The sequence below is a fragment of the Manihot esculenta genome, chromosome 18 (genome assembly GCF_001659605.2).
Source record: "Manihot esculenta cultivar AM560-2 chromosome 18, M.esculenta_v8, whole genome shotgun sequence".
Classification (NCBI taxonomy): Eukaryota; Viridiplantae; Streptophyta; class Magnoliopsida; order Malpighiales; family Euphorbiaceae; genus Manihot; species Manihot esculenta.
In genome coordinates, this window is record NC_035178.2 from 29,894,039 (window position 1) to 29,908,112 (window position 14,074).

Sequence of the window (14,074 nt, forward strand, 5' to 3'; positions counted from 1 at the left end):
CACCCAAGTATATGCTCAAAGGGGTCAAAAACTACCTAAACACCCCAACAAACAGCAAAGCATAACACATAAACAAGATTTTCTCACAAAAGCATCAAAACCTCTCTTTTTACCCTATTCATGTAACTCTCTCCCAAAACCTCATAAAACCTTCATAAAGCATAAAAACAAGTTCAGGATCTTCACTTACCTCTTGAAACCAAGAAGAGGAACGATCCTAACGTGGATTTTTGGAACAACTCTCCTTCAAACTCGCCAAACTTCAAAATTCAAGTTTTAGCTCAAAACCTTCAAAATAACATAAATCTTACCCTTCTACAGCAATTCGACATCCTGGATTCCACTGGACGACAGGAATTCCGATGTCGGACTCTAGCCGGGTATTACATTCTCCCCCCCTTAAAAATATTCGTCCTCAAATGTTCCTCAAACAAACAAATAAACACATAAAAAGGAGGAAAACTAACCTCAAAACAGATATGGATACTGCTGGAGCATAGACTCCCGCGTCTCCCAGGTGCACTCTTCTAAAGTATGGTGGTTCCACAGGACTTTCACCATCGGAATCGCTTTGTTTCTTAGCTGTCTGATCTGTGTGTCTAGAATCCGTACTGGCTGCTCTATATAAGTGAGATCCCCTAGAATCTCCACATCAGGCTCACTAATAACCTGACCCGGATCTGACACAAATTTCCGTAGCATAGAAACATGAAATACCGGGTGAATTCTCTCTATATAAGTAGGTAAATCCAGCTTATACGACACATTTCCGATCCTCTGCAAAATCTCAAAGGGTCCAAATTACCGTGGAGCTAATTTACCTTTCTTTCCAAAACGAACCACTCCTTTCATTGGAGACACTTTCAGCAATACCCAATCACCCTCCTGGAACTCTAACAGTTTCCTGCGAATGTCCGCATAGCTTTTCTGTCTACTCTGAGCTATTCTTATCCTCTCTCTGATCATAGGCACTGTTCTACTGGTAATCTCTACTAACTCTGGCCCTGCAAGAGCTTTCTCTCCTACCTCTTCCCAGCAAATAGGTGATCTGCACTTCCTCCCATACAACGCTTCATAAGGAGCCATCCCGATGCTAGCATGATAACTGTTATTGTAGGCAAACTCCACCAGAGGTAGATGCTGCCTCCATGAACCGCCAAAGTCTAACACACACATTCTAAGCATATCCTCAATGGTCTGGATGGTCCTCTCTGACTATCCATCAGTCTGCGGATGGAAAGCAAAGCTAAAATCCAACCTCATGCCCATCGCACTCTGCAGACTTCGCCAAAATCTGGAGGTGAACTGAGGTCCTCTGTCTGAAACTATAGATACTGGAACTCCATGTAATCTCACTATCTCATCCAAATATACCTGTGCCAGTTTATCTACAGAATAGTTACTCTTAACTGGAATGAAATGAGCAGATTTCGTGAGTCAGTCCACAATCACCCATATAGAGTCTATCCTATTGGACGCTGCCGGTAAGCCCACTACAAAATCCATAGCTATATTCTCCCATTTCCACTCTGGAATCGGCAGTGGGTTAAGCATTCCAGCCGGCTTCTGATGTTCCAGTTTCACCCTCTGACAAACCTCACAGGCTGTCACGAACTGCACCACTTCTTTCTTCATGGCTGGCCACCAATATACCCTCTTCAGATCCTGATACATCTTGGTGGCTCCTGGGTGAACACTATACCGCGCATTATGAGCTTCCCTCATAATGTCTTCCTTCAGACTGCTACTAGCTGGTACACAAAGTCGACTCCCATAGTGAAGGATCCCTTTGCCATCAAATCTGAACTCTGCACTGTTGTCTGACTGAACAGTCCTGGCAATTTTCATTAATTCAGGGTCCTCATGCTGTTTCTGAGCTATCTGCTCCAGAAACACAGGTGTCACTCTCATCTGTGTTATCAATGCACTCGTACCAGACAACTCTAGCTGTAACCCTTCTTCAATGAGCTTATAAAGCTCCATTACTACTGGTCTCCGCTCTGCTGCTATATGGGATAAACTGCCTAGTGACTTCCGGCTTAAGGCGTCTGCCACAACATTCGCCTTACCCGGATGATACTGGATCTTACAATCATAATCACTGAGCAATTCTACCCATCTTCTCTGCCTCAAATTCAGCTCTCTCTGGCTCAAGATGTACTGTAAACTCTTGTGATCAGTGAAGATCTCGCATTTAACCCCGTAGAGGTAATGCCTCCACATTTTGAGTGCAAAGATAACTACTGCCATCTCTAGGTCATGGGTGGGGTAATTCAACTCGTGCTTCTTCAACTGTCTAGAAGCATAAGCAATCACCCTATCACTCTGCATCAAAACACAGCCCAATCCCACTCGAGATGCATCACAGAACACTGTGAAATCCTCGTTACTAACAGGCAGAGCTAACACTGGTGCTGATGTCAATCTCCTATTGAGCTCCTCAAAGCTCTCATCACACTGGTCTGACCAGACAAACTTCTAGTTCTTCTGAGTCAGTTTGGTCATAGGAGCAACTATCTTCGAGAAGTCCTGAACGAACCTCCTGTAGTAACCTGCCAGTCCCAAAAAGCTTTTAATCTCAGTCACTGTAGTGGGTCTGGGCCAGTTAGCTACAGCCTCTATCTTCTTGGGGTCTACCTCAATCCCTTCTGCTGATACCACGTGTCCCAAGAAGGAAATGCTCCTCAACCAAAACTCACACTTAGAGAACTTGGCATACAAACCATGCTCTCTCAGTGTCTGCAGAACTGTAACACCCCTTACCCGTCTATAAAATAACTTAGTAAAGGATGCCACATACTATACTATATGCAATTACATATGTGGACTTAAGATAGCTTTGACATTATAAATTGTTCCTTAGTTTGTTTAAATGCATGTTGATTCACAATTTTAAATGGAGAAACCGCAAAAGTCTCCCCTGTTTATTAGCAATTATCCCTGTGAAAACTAGTCATAAAATTTCAATATTTACTCATTTCACACTATTAAAACCACAAATAGAATATAATAACTTAAAATAGTAAACACATTTGGTTATATTCATACTATTTACAATACTCATTTACAGACTCTTGGTAGACTATTAATGTACATGCCAAACATAAACAACCTCTGAACAAATCTTGTGAACAACTGGTTATGATGATGTCTCTGTGCTGATGCAGAACCAGACCTCCTAACTGTTGCTTCCTCTATTTATTACCTGCGCATGGAAAATCCAATGCGCTGAGCTTATGCCCAGTGGGTGAATAACAACATATATATATTCATTCAAGTATACTAGGAATAATCATGACATATATAATGAAATCATTTGATATAAAAGCACATAAATATTTTATGTGTCAGTGGACAAATCAGGTCATTAAATTTTATAGCAGTAAGATCATTCATATTTTGGTAACCATCTTGTATGCATGCTAGCAAAGCATTAACAAGTCATATAATTAAATCTTAGCCCCTATAAACTCTTCGTAGGATCAACTAGCTAGATAAGGGAAAATTGTATCTGTATAGCACAAAGTGCCAAACTGTATGGCCTGGGGGCCGAATGCTGTGCCTGTATGGCTAAAAAGCCGAAAAACTGTATGACACGTAATGTGTCGAAAATATCATATCATGTATCCCATTAGGGCGCAGTACTGCTAAACTGTATATGGCATGCCATACCCTTATACTATTTATGACTCCTACTGAGGTTTACTAGGGCCAAGAATGCATATGTACATGTTAAATATTTATTGGTATCAAAATTATTCATTAATAAGTTATGAGGCTTCTAACACAGACTGTCCTGTTGGAACCTATTCTGCCAGTTTTATGTTTTTGGCTCCCATGTTGTATCTATGTGCTTTAAACCTGCCAATCATCATTTCACCATTCATATGACATATCCATACAATCAAAGCAACATTTCCAGCAAGTAAAATCAACCCCTAATTTCACTTATTCATGACAGAATCAAAGGAAAACAGAAAGTCATATAAACACCAAACCTTTTGTCAATTCTTTTCAAAATCTTTAGGTACACCTTAGTTACTCTTTTTCCTTGCCTTTCCCCTTTGATGTACCTTCCTCCCTTTGAGTTTGTTCTTTACAAAGAATAAGAAAAACAGGAGCTTTAATTCATTTAACAACATATAATTAATTGAAACATGAAAGAATATGTTTACCTAACCTAGTTTTCAATTTCATCACTTACCACTTAAGCACCTTAACTTCTCTTCTTCTTTCCTTTCTTTCTATGGTTCCTTTGCTGGTTAGAACACCTAAGAACAGATTGTGCATGGGTGAAATCTTTGTCTTTTTGGAGAAATATGGTGGAGATGAAAGTTAAGAAAGCAAAAGCCTTTTTCTCTTTCCTTTTGGTGTAGCCACGGCAAGGATGGACCAAATGAAGACAACTTTCCATTTCATGCTTAGTCATGCATGGCTAGGTGTCAAATGGTGGGTTAGGTGTAAATATAGAAAAAGGTGGAGGGCAAACTTGGAATTTTACTTTTAAATTTTCCATATTCACACTTTCACCTACTAAACTTTTCCACATGTTTCAATTTAGTTTTTAAACTTTCAATATTCATAGATTGACCTACTAAACTTACATTTTTAATATTTAGAAGTTCATTTCATTTAAGCAAGCATGTCGGTTTTAGGAAGCACCTCAAGCTAGCACGTCGGGAAACCCTTCAGCACCTCCCAATAGCAACTTGATTCCGACCTGCTTATCACGTTAGATACTTTATTTTAAGATATGTTTGTTTTCTTATTTGGGTTTTCTATGATTCAGTTATTACAGTTTGAAGATGTTAAAATACTAGTACTGGTCGTTCTTATTTTAACTCTACCTTTGGACGTATAACTCTATATGAAATGCAAGTTAGACCGCTAAACACAACTTTAGTGCTCTATCTTTAAACGAATTGTGTGTCAGACGGCTATGGATAAGCTAGCACCTCCCCTAATCAGCTCGAGGTCAAGCTAGCACCTCCCCTAAAGCTAATTACTCTAACTTTAAAATGGTACAATTTAAAGCTAATGGTTGCTCTATTTCTATCTGTAGGTTTTGGAATGTTACAATTCTCCCCTCCTTTAAAAAAAATTCGTCCTCGAAATTTACCTGTCATAAATAGCTGAGGGTGTTGTTGCCTCATTAATTCCTCACTTTCCCATGTAGCTTCCTCTGTTTTGTGGTTTCTCCAAAGAATCTTCACTAATGGAATCTTCTTATTCCTCAGCTCCTTTATTTCTCGTGCTAAAATCTTCACTGGTTCCTCCTCATAAGTCAAATCAGGTTGAATATCAATTGTCTCAGAAGAAATGACATGAGAAGGATCAGATCTGTATCTTCTCAGCATGGATACATGGAAGACATTATGTATCTTATCTAATCCAGGGGGTAATGCTAACCTGTAGGCTACCGGACCCACACGTTCAATTATCTCATATGGACCGATAAACCTAGGACTTAACTTTCCCTTTTTGCCAAATCTGAGCACCCTTTTCCATGGAGAGACTTTAAGAAACACTTTATCTCCAACTTCATATGCTATATCTTTTCTCTTCAAATCTGCATAAGACTTCTGTCTATCTGAAGCTGCTTTCAACCTTTCCTTTATAGTTCTCACTTTCTCTTCTGTTTCCCTCACCAAGTCTGGACCTATCACTTTAGCTTCACTGAGTTCTGTCCAGCACAATGGAGTTCTACATTTCCTTCCGTACAATGCTTCATAAGGTGCCATTTTGATACTTGCTTGATAACTGTTGTTGTATGCAAATTCAACCAATGGAAGGTATCTCTCCCAGCTCCCTTCGAATTCAATAATACAACTTCTAAGCATATCTTCCAGTGTTTGAATTACCCTTTCAGATTGCCCATCTGTTTGAGGATGAAAAGCTGTACTAAAATTCAACTTAGTACCCAATGCTTCATGCAATTTCTCCCAAAATCTGGATGTGAACCTCGGGTCCCTATCTGAAATAATGGAAAGAGGTACTCCATGTAATCGAACTATGTCAGTGATATATAATTCTGCATATTTCTCCAATGAGTAATCAGTTCTCACTGGCAAGAAATGAGCTGACTTAGTCAATCTATCTACAATCACCCATATGGCATCTTTTTTCCTTGGTGTCAGTGGCAATCCCACAACAAAATCCATAGTGATCCTATCCCACTTCCATTCTGGTATGGAAATAGGGTGTAAAAGACCAGATGGAACTTGATGCTCAGCTTTCACCTGCTGACAAGTCAGACATGTAGCCACAAATTCAACTATATCTTTCTTCATACCTGGCCACCAATAATGCAGTTTCAAATCTTGATACATTTTAGTGCTACCAGGATGCATAGCATATGAACTACTATGTGCTTCCTCCAGAATGTTCTTCCTCAGGTCATCAACATTAGGTACACATATTCTACCTTCATAATACAAATAGCCATCATCCTGAACCACATGTTTCTGCTTTTTCCCCTCTTGGACTTGCCTTATCCACAAAGCTGTTTCAGTATCCCCTTTCTGTGCTTCCTGGACTTGGTGAAGTAGATTGGGTCTAAGCTTTAGTTCTACTATGATAGCCCCATCATTGGATAAAGATAGACGAGCATTCAAAGCTCTTAAAGCAGCAAAGGATTTCCTGCTAAGTGCATCTGCTACCAGATTGGCTTTACCTGGATGATAGTCAATAATGCAGTCATAATCCTTAAGCAACTCTAACCATCTTCTCTGTCTCAGGTTAAGCTCCTTTTGTGTGGGCAAATACTTTAAACTTTTATGATCTGTATAGATATAACATTTTTCTCCATACAAGTAATGCCTCCATATCTTTAATGCAAAGACTATGGCTGCTAACTCTAAATCATGGGTAGGGTAGTTCTTCTCATGTGGCTTTAAGTGTCTTGAAGCATAAGCAACTACCTTCCCCTCCTGCATGAGTACACAACCCAGTCCATTATGTGAGGCATCACTGTAGATCACAAAATCTTTACCCGACTCTGGCTGTGTAAGGACAGGTGCCTCTGTAAGCATCTTTTTAAGCTTTTCAAAACTCCCCTGGCATTTATCATCCCAGTCATATTTAACATTCTTGTGCAACAATTTAGTCAATGGGGCAGCAATGATTGAAAATCCCTTTACAAACCGCCTATAGTATCCAGCCAAACCCAGAAAACTCCTAATCTCTGCTACATTCTTAGGTGGTTTCCATTCAAGGATAGCTTCTATCTTTTTAGGGTCTACTCTGATTCCTTCAGCTGACACAACATGCCCAAGAAAGGATATATCATTTAGCCAAAACTCACATTTACTAAGCTTGGCATAAAGTTGTTTCTCTCTCAGAGTCTGTAATACTATCCTCAAATGTTGATCATGTTCTTCCTTAGTCTTTGAGTATATCAAGATGTCATCTATGAACACTACAACAAACTGATCCAGGTAGGGATGAAAGATGCGGTTCATTAAATCCATGAAAGAAGCAAGAGCATTAGTTAACCCAAAAGGCATAACAAGAAATTCATAGTGTCCATATCGGGTTCTAAAAGCAGTTTTAGAGACATCTGTTTCTTTTATCTTCAACTGATGATAACCCGATCTCACATCAATTTTAGAAAAGACACTGGCTCCTTTTAGCTGATCAAACAAGTCATCTATTCGGGGCAAAGGGTATTTATTTTTAATTGTCACCTTATTTAATTGCCTGTAATCTATACACAATCTTAGTGTCCCATCCTTCTTTTTTACAAACAATACAGGTGCGCCCCAAGGTGAGATACTAGGTCGTATGAAACCCTTGTCAAGCAATTCTTGTAATTGTATTTTTAACTCTTTTAGTTCAGTAGGTGCCATCCTATAAGGAGCAATAGAGATAGGTGCGGTGCCTGGTATAACATCTATGGCAAATTCCACCTCTCTCTCTAGTGGTAACCCAGGAAGATCATCAGGAAAAACATCAGAGAAATCACACACTGTGGATATGTCATGTACACCTGGATTCTCCTTTTTGGTTTCAAGTGCACAAACAAGGTAGGCTTCACAACCCTTACTGATTAATCTCCTAGCTGTAGCGGCCGATATAATATTAGACAGGTAATCTGATCTCTCCCCTACAACTATCACATCATGATCTGCAAGTGTTTTTAATGTAATTCTTTTTGATCTGCAATCCACTATTACTCGATGTCTAGATAACCAGTCCATGCCAAGGATTACATCAAATTCTCTAAAGGGTAATTCTATCAAATCACCATGGAAAGTCTGACCATGGATGGATATAGGACAATCCCTATATACTTTACTCACTAGCACACTATGACCAAGGGGGTTGGTTACTACTATATCTTGGTTTAGAGAATCCGCCTGTAATTTCCCCTCATTGACAATGGGTAAACATATGTATGAATGTGTAGATCCTGGGTCTATCAATGCATGCACAGGTTTATCAAAGATTGAGAATGTACCAACAATCACATCTGGGGAGTCCCTGTCCTCCTTAGCCCTGATAGCATAGGCTCTAGCAGGTGTTCTGAAGTCTGGTCTATCTACTGTTTCAGACACCCTCTGACTAGCTGAAGCTGCCCCTGTTTGATTACCTCTACCCCTTCCTCTTCCTCTAGATCCAGCAGGAATAGGCCTCTCTATAGGTGGTGCTGATGATACCTGTCCCCTAGGACAGTCTCTCATAAGATGCTCAGTAGATCCACACCTGAAGCATGCCCCTGTTAGTTTTCTGCAGGGTCCCAAATGCCTTCTACCACAGTGCTCACATATAGGGTATTGTCCCCTGCCTGCACTTCCTGAACTGGCTACAGATGTACTAGTTTGCTGCCCAAACCTCCCTGCAAAACTCTGCGCTAGTGGCTGCCTTTGTCTTTGTACTTGACTCTGCCCTGATGACTGAGCACCTCTTTGTCTCTTCATAAGTGCTTGAGAGGCTGAGGATTGCCCCTGCATCTGGGTTTGCCCTCTCTTCTGTTGTCCTTTCTGTCGCCAGCTTTGTTCTTCTTCTTTTATCTTCTCTATATTCAACGCTGCATTTACCAGAGTAGAGAACTCTTTGATGGAATGGGCTGCCAAAAGCACCCTAATGTCATTATGCAAACCCTGCTCAAATTTCTTACATTTATCTTCCTCTGTAGGCACCATTTCCCGGGCATACTTACTCAGTCTGATGAAATCTTTTTCATACTCGCTAACAGTCATCCTGCCCTGTCTCAAATATAGGAACTCTCTTCTCTTCTCATCCATATACAAATCTCCTATATACTTCTTTCGAAACTCAGCCAGAAAGAATTCCCAAGTCCGCTGCTCAGGTTGCACTGTCTGTGATGTGGTGTCCCACCACTGATAGGCCTCTTCTTGTAACAAAGCAACTGCACAAGCCACACTGTCTGGTGGTGTGCACTGAAGCTGCTGCAACACTCTCTCTGTACTTTGCAGCCAGTACTCTGCTGCTGGAGCATCATCTTCTCTTCTGCCTTTGAATTCCATAGCTCCATATTTTCTAAGCTTGTCTATTGGTGGTCTAGCAGGAGCCTGCATAGGTACTGCAACTGGTGGTGGCACCTGAGGTGCTGCCCCTGAAACTCGTCTCAACATATCTGCCAGCTGTTGTAAAAATGCATCCTGTCCTGGCCTATCTTCACCATGAGGGGCTGGTGCAATTGCTGGCTCAATGGGTTCTGAGGGGGCATGACTTCCCACCTCCTCATCTATAGCACGTTGTGATTCCTCAGACATCCTCTCTGAACAATTAAAAACACAAAATAGGCCTACATCAATTTTACAGAGATACATCATAACCTTGACACATTTGGCATGTACATTAAATTATGCTATATCCTAGAACCGCCTAAACCTCGGCTTTGATACCAAAAAATGTAACACCCCTTACCCATCTATAAAATAACTTAGTAAAGGATGCCACATACTATACTATATGCAATTACATATGTGGACTTAAGATAGCTTTGACATTATAAATTGTTCCTTAGTTTGTTTAAATGCATGTTGATTCACAATTTTAAATGGAGAAACCGCAAAAGTCTCCCCTGTTTATTAGCAATTATCCCTGTGAAAACTAGTCATAAAATTTCAATATTTACTCATTTCACACTATTAAAACCACAAATAGAATATAATAACTTAAAATAGTAAACACATTTGGTTATATTCATACTATTTACAATACTCATTTACAGACTCTTGGTAGACTATTAATGTACATGCCAAACATAAACAACCTCTGAACAAATCTTGTGAACAACTGGTTATGATGATGTCTCTGTGCTGATGCAGAACCAGACCTCCTAACTGTTGCTTCCTCTATTTATTACCTGCGCATGGAAAATCCAATGCGCTGAGCTTATGCCCAGTGGGTGAATAACAACATATATATATTCATTCAAGTATACTAGGAATAATCATGACATATATAATGAAATCATTTGATATAAAAGCACATAAATATTTTATGTGTCAGTGGACAAATCAGGTCATTAAATTTTATAGCAGTAAGATCATTCATATTTTGGTAACCATCTTGTATGCATGCTAGCAAAGCATTAACAAGTCATATAATTAAATCTTAGCCCCTATAAACTCTTCGTAGGATCAACTAGCTAGATAAGGGAAAACTGTATCTGTATAGCACAAAGTGCCAAACTGTATGGCCTGGGGGCCGAATGCTGTGCCTGTATGGCTAAAAAGCCGAAAAACTGTATGACACGTAATGTGTCGAAAATATCATATCATGTATCCCATTAGGGCGCAGTACTGCTAAACTGTATATGGCATGCCATACCCTTATACTATTTATGACTCCTACTGAGGTTTACTAGGGCCAAGAATGCATATGTACATGTTAAATATTTATTGGTATCAAAATTATTCATTAATAAGTTATGAGGCTTCTAACACAGACTGTCCTGTTGGAACCTATTCTGCCAGTTTTATGTTTTTGGCTCCCATGTTGTATCTATGTGCTTTAAACCTGCCAATCATCATTTCACCATTCATATGACATATCCATACAATCAAAGCAACATTTCCAGCAAGTAAAATCAACCCCTAATTTCACTTATTCATGACAGAATCAAAGGAAAACAGAAAGTCATATAAACACCAAACCTTTTGTCAATTCTTTTCAAAATCTTTAGGTACACCTTAGTTACTCTTTTTCCTTGCCTTTCCCCTTTGATGTACCTTCCTCCCTTTGAGTTTGTTCTTTACAAAGAATAAGAAAAACAGGAGCTTTAATTCATTTAACAACATATAATTAATTGAAACATGAAAGAATATGTTTACCTAACCTAGTTTTCAATTTCATCACTTACCACTTAAGCACCTTAACTTCTCTTCTTCTTTCCTTTCTTTCTATGGTTCCTTTGCTGGTTAGAACACCTAAGAACAGATTGTGCATGGGTGAAAGCTTTGTCTTTTTGGAGAAATATGGTGGAGATGAAAGTTAAGAAAGCAAAAGCCTTTTTCTCTTTCCTTTTGGTGTAGCCACGGCAAGGATGGACCAAATGAAGACAACTTTCCATTTCATGCTTAGTCATGCATGGCTAGGTGTCAAATGGTGGGTTAGGTGTAAATATAGAAAAAGGTGGAGGGCAAACTTGGAATTTTACTTTTAAATTTTCCATATTCACACTTTCACCTACTAAACTTTTCCACATGTTTCAATTTAGTTTTTAAACTTTCAATATTCATAGATTGACCTACTAAACTTACATTTTTAATATTTAGAAGTTCATTTCATTTAAGCAAGCATGTCGGTTTTAGGAAGCACCTCAAGCTAGCACGTCGGGAAACCCTTCAGCACCTCCCAATAGCAACTTGATTCCGACCTGCTTATCACGTTAGATACTTTATTTTAAGATATGTTTGTTTTCTTATTTGGGTTTTCTATGATTCAGTTATTACAGTTTGAAGATGTTAAAATACTAGTACTGGTCGTTCTTATTTTAACTCTACCTTTGGACGTATAACTCTATATGAAATGCAAGTTAGACCGCTAAACACAACTTTAGTGCTCTATCTTTAAACGAATTGTGTGTCAGACGGCTATGGATAAGCTAGCACCTCCCCTAATCAGCTCGAGGTCAAGCTAGCACCTCCCCTAAAGCTAATTACTCTAATTGTAAAATGGTACAAGTTAAAGCTAATGGTTGCTCTATTTCTATCTGTAGGTTTTGGAATGTTACAAGAACTATCCTCAGATGCTGGGCATGCTCCTCTGCATCTCTGGAATACACTAAGATATCGTCAATGAAAACAATAACAAAGTGATCCAGATACTAGCTAAAAACTCTGTTCATGAGATCCATGAATGTTGCAGGGGCATTAGTCAACCCGAACGGCATCACTAAGAACTCATAATGCCCATATCTAGTCCTGAAAGCTGTCTTTGGCACATCTGCCTCTCTGACTCTCAATTGATGATACCCGGATCTCAGATCTATTTTAGAGAAACAACCTGCTCCAGCTAGCTGGTCGAATAGATCATCAATCCTCGATAAAGGATACCTATTCTTGGTAGTGACCTTGTTCAACTGTTTGTAGTCGATACAAAGTCTGAGGGATCCATCCTTCTTTCTGACAAAAAGCACTGGAGCACCCCAAGGTGAGGTACTAGGGCGGATGAAACCCTTTTCTACCATATCCTGCAACTGTTCTTTCAACTCCTTTAACTCTGCTGGCGCCATCCTGTAGGGAATAATAGAGATAGGTCTGGTATTAGGTAGCAATTCTATTTCAAACTCTATCTCCCTATCAGGTGGTAGTCCTGGTAAGTCGTCTGGGAACACATCTGAAAATTCTCGAACTACTGGTACTGCGGCTGGTTCCCTAACCTGTCTGTCTAGCTCTCTCACATGAGCTAGAAATCCCTGACAACCCCTCCTAAGCAAACGACGAGCCTGAAGGGCTGAAATCAAACCTCTGGGTGTACCCCTCCTGTCTCCTCTGAAGACACACTCTGACCCATCCTGGTCTCTGAGACTAACTACCTTCTCTCTACAGTCCAAGGTCGTACCATATGCAGATAACCAATCCATCCCTAGAATGACATCAAAATCTGTCAAGTCTAGAACCACAAGGTTAGCTGGAAGGCATCTACCCTCTATGAACACTGGACTGAAACGACAGACTGACACTGCCACTGATGGGTCACACTTGGGTCCACTGACCCAGAGAGGATACTCTAACTCAGAAATGATCAAACCCAATCTCTCTATGGCTCTCGAAGCAATAAAGGAATGAGAAGCACCGGGGTCCATCAAAGCATACACATCTGAACACCCAATGATGAGATTACCTGACACCACTGTGTTCGACGTGTTAGCCTCCTTCTGAGTCACCGTGAAAATCCGTGCTGGGGCTACCGGATTTCCACCTCGGGAACCTGCGGCTGAAGTAGAGGCTGCCCCTCTCCCTCTACCTCTGCCACTACTCTGAGGCATGACTGGAGCTGCTGGCTGTACTACTGGCTGTACCACACTGCCTGAACTCATCTGCTGGGATGGTGCAAAGGTCACCTGAGGACATTCCGAGCAAAATGCCCTTCCTGTCCACATTTATAACAGGCTGAAGATCCCAACTGACAAGCTCCCTTGTGTGGTTTCCCACATCTCCTACATACTGGACTGCTTGTGCCAGAGCTTGAGCCACTACCTATTCCCAGACCAGACTTGACTTTACTCCAGAACTTATTCTTTGTTCCTTTTGCCTTTTCCCATCTTTTGCTGCCTGAAGTTGCTGCATTGGGGGCCTTAGAACCCGAAGCCTGTGCCCTTGACTGTCTCTGAATATTGGCACTTGCTTCCATTTTCCTGGTTGCGTCCACTATAGTGTGGAAACTCTCCTTTTCTGCTGGAAGAATCAAGGAAGAATACCTGGGATGCAATCTCATAGTATATCTCCTTGCCTTCTTTTGATCAGTATCATAGGCTTGACCCACATACTGAAGCAAATCCAGGAACTTATCTGTAAACTCGTCAACACTCATCTCGTCTGTCTGTCTCAACTGCTCAAATTCTATTACTTTCATCTCCATGGATCTATCAGGAAAAGTC

At 40.4% G+C, this 14,074-nt stretch overlaps 2 long non-coding RNA genes across 2 annotated transcripts; both read right to left on the minus strand.

Moving 5' to 3' along the window:
• Nucleotides 1-2,923: 2,923 nt before the first annotated feature.
• LOC122722546 lies at nt 2,924-4,298 on the minus strand. The gene is made up of 3 exons (XR_006349490.1): nt 4,205-4,298; nt 3,999-4,094; nt 2,924-3,205 (listed from the first exon to the last, which is right to left on the minus strand). It is a non-coding gene; the product is annotated as an uncharacterized LOC122722546 (long non-coding RNA).
• A 5,753-nt stretch (nt 4,299-10,051) lies between these two features.
• Nucleotides 10,052-12,031, minus strand: LOC122722536. The gene is made up of 3 exons (XR_006349483.1): nt 11,333-12,031; nt 11,127-11,222; nt 10,052-10,333 (listed from the first exon to the last, which is right to left on the minus strand). It is a non-coding gene; the product is annotated as an uncharacterized LOC122722536 (long non-coding RNA).
• Nucleotides 12,032-14,074: the final 2,043 nt, after the last annotated feature.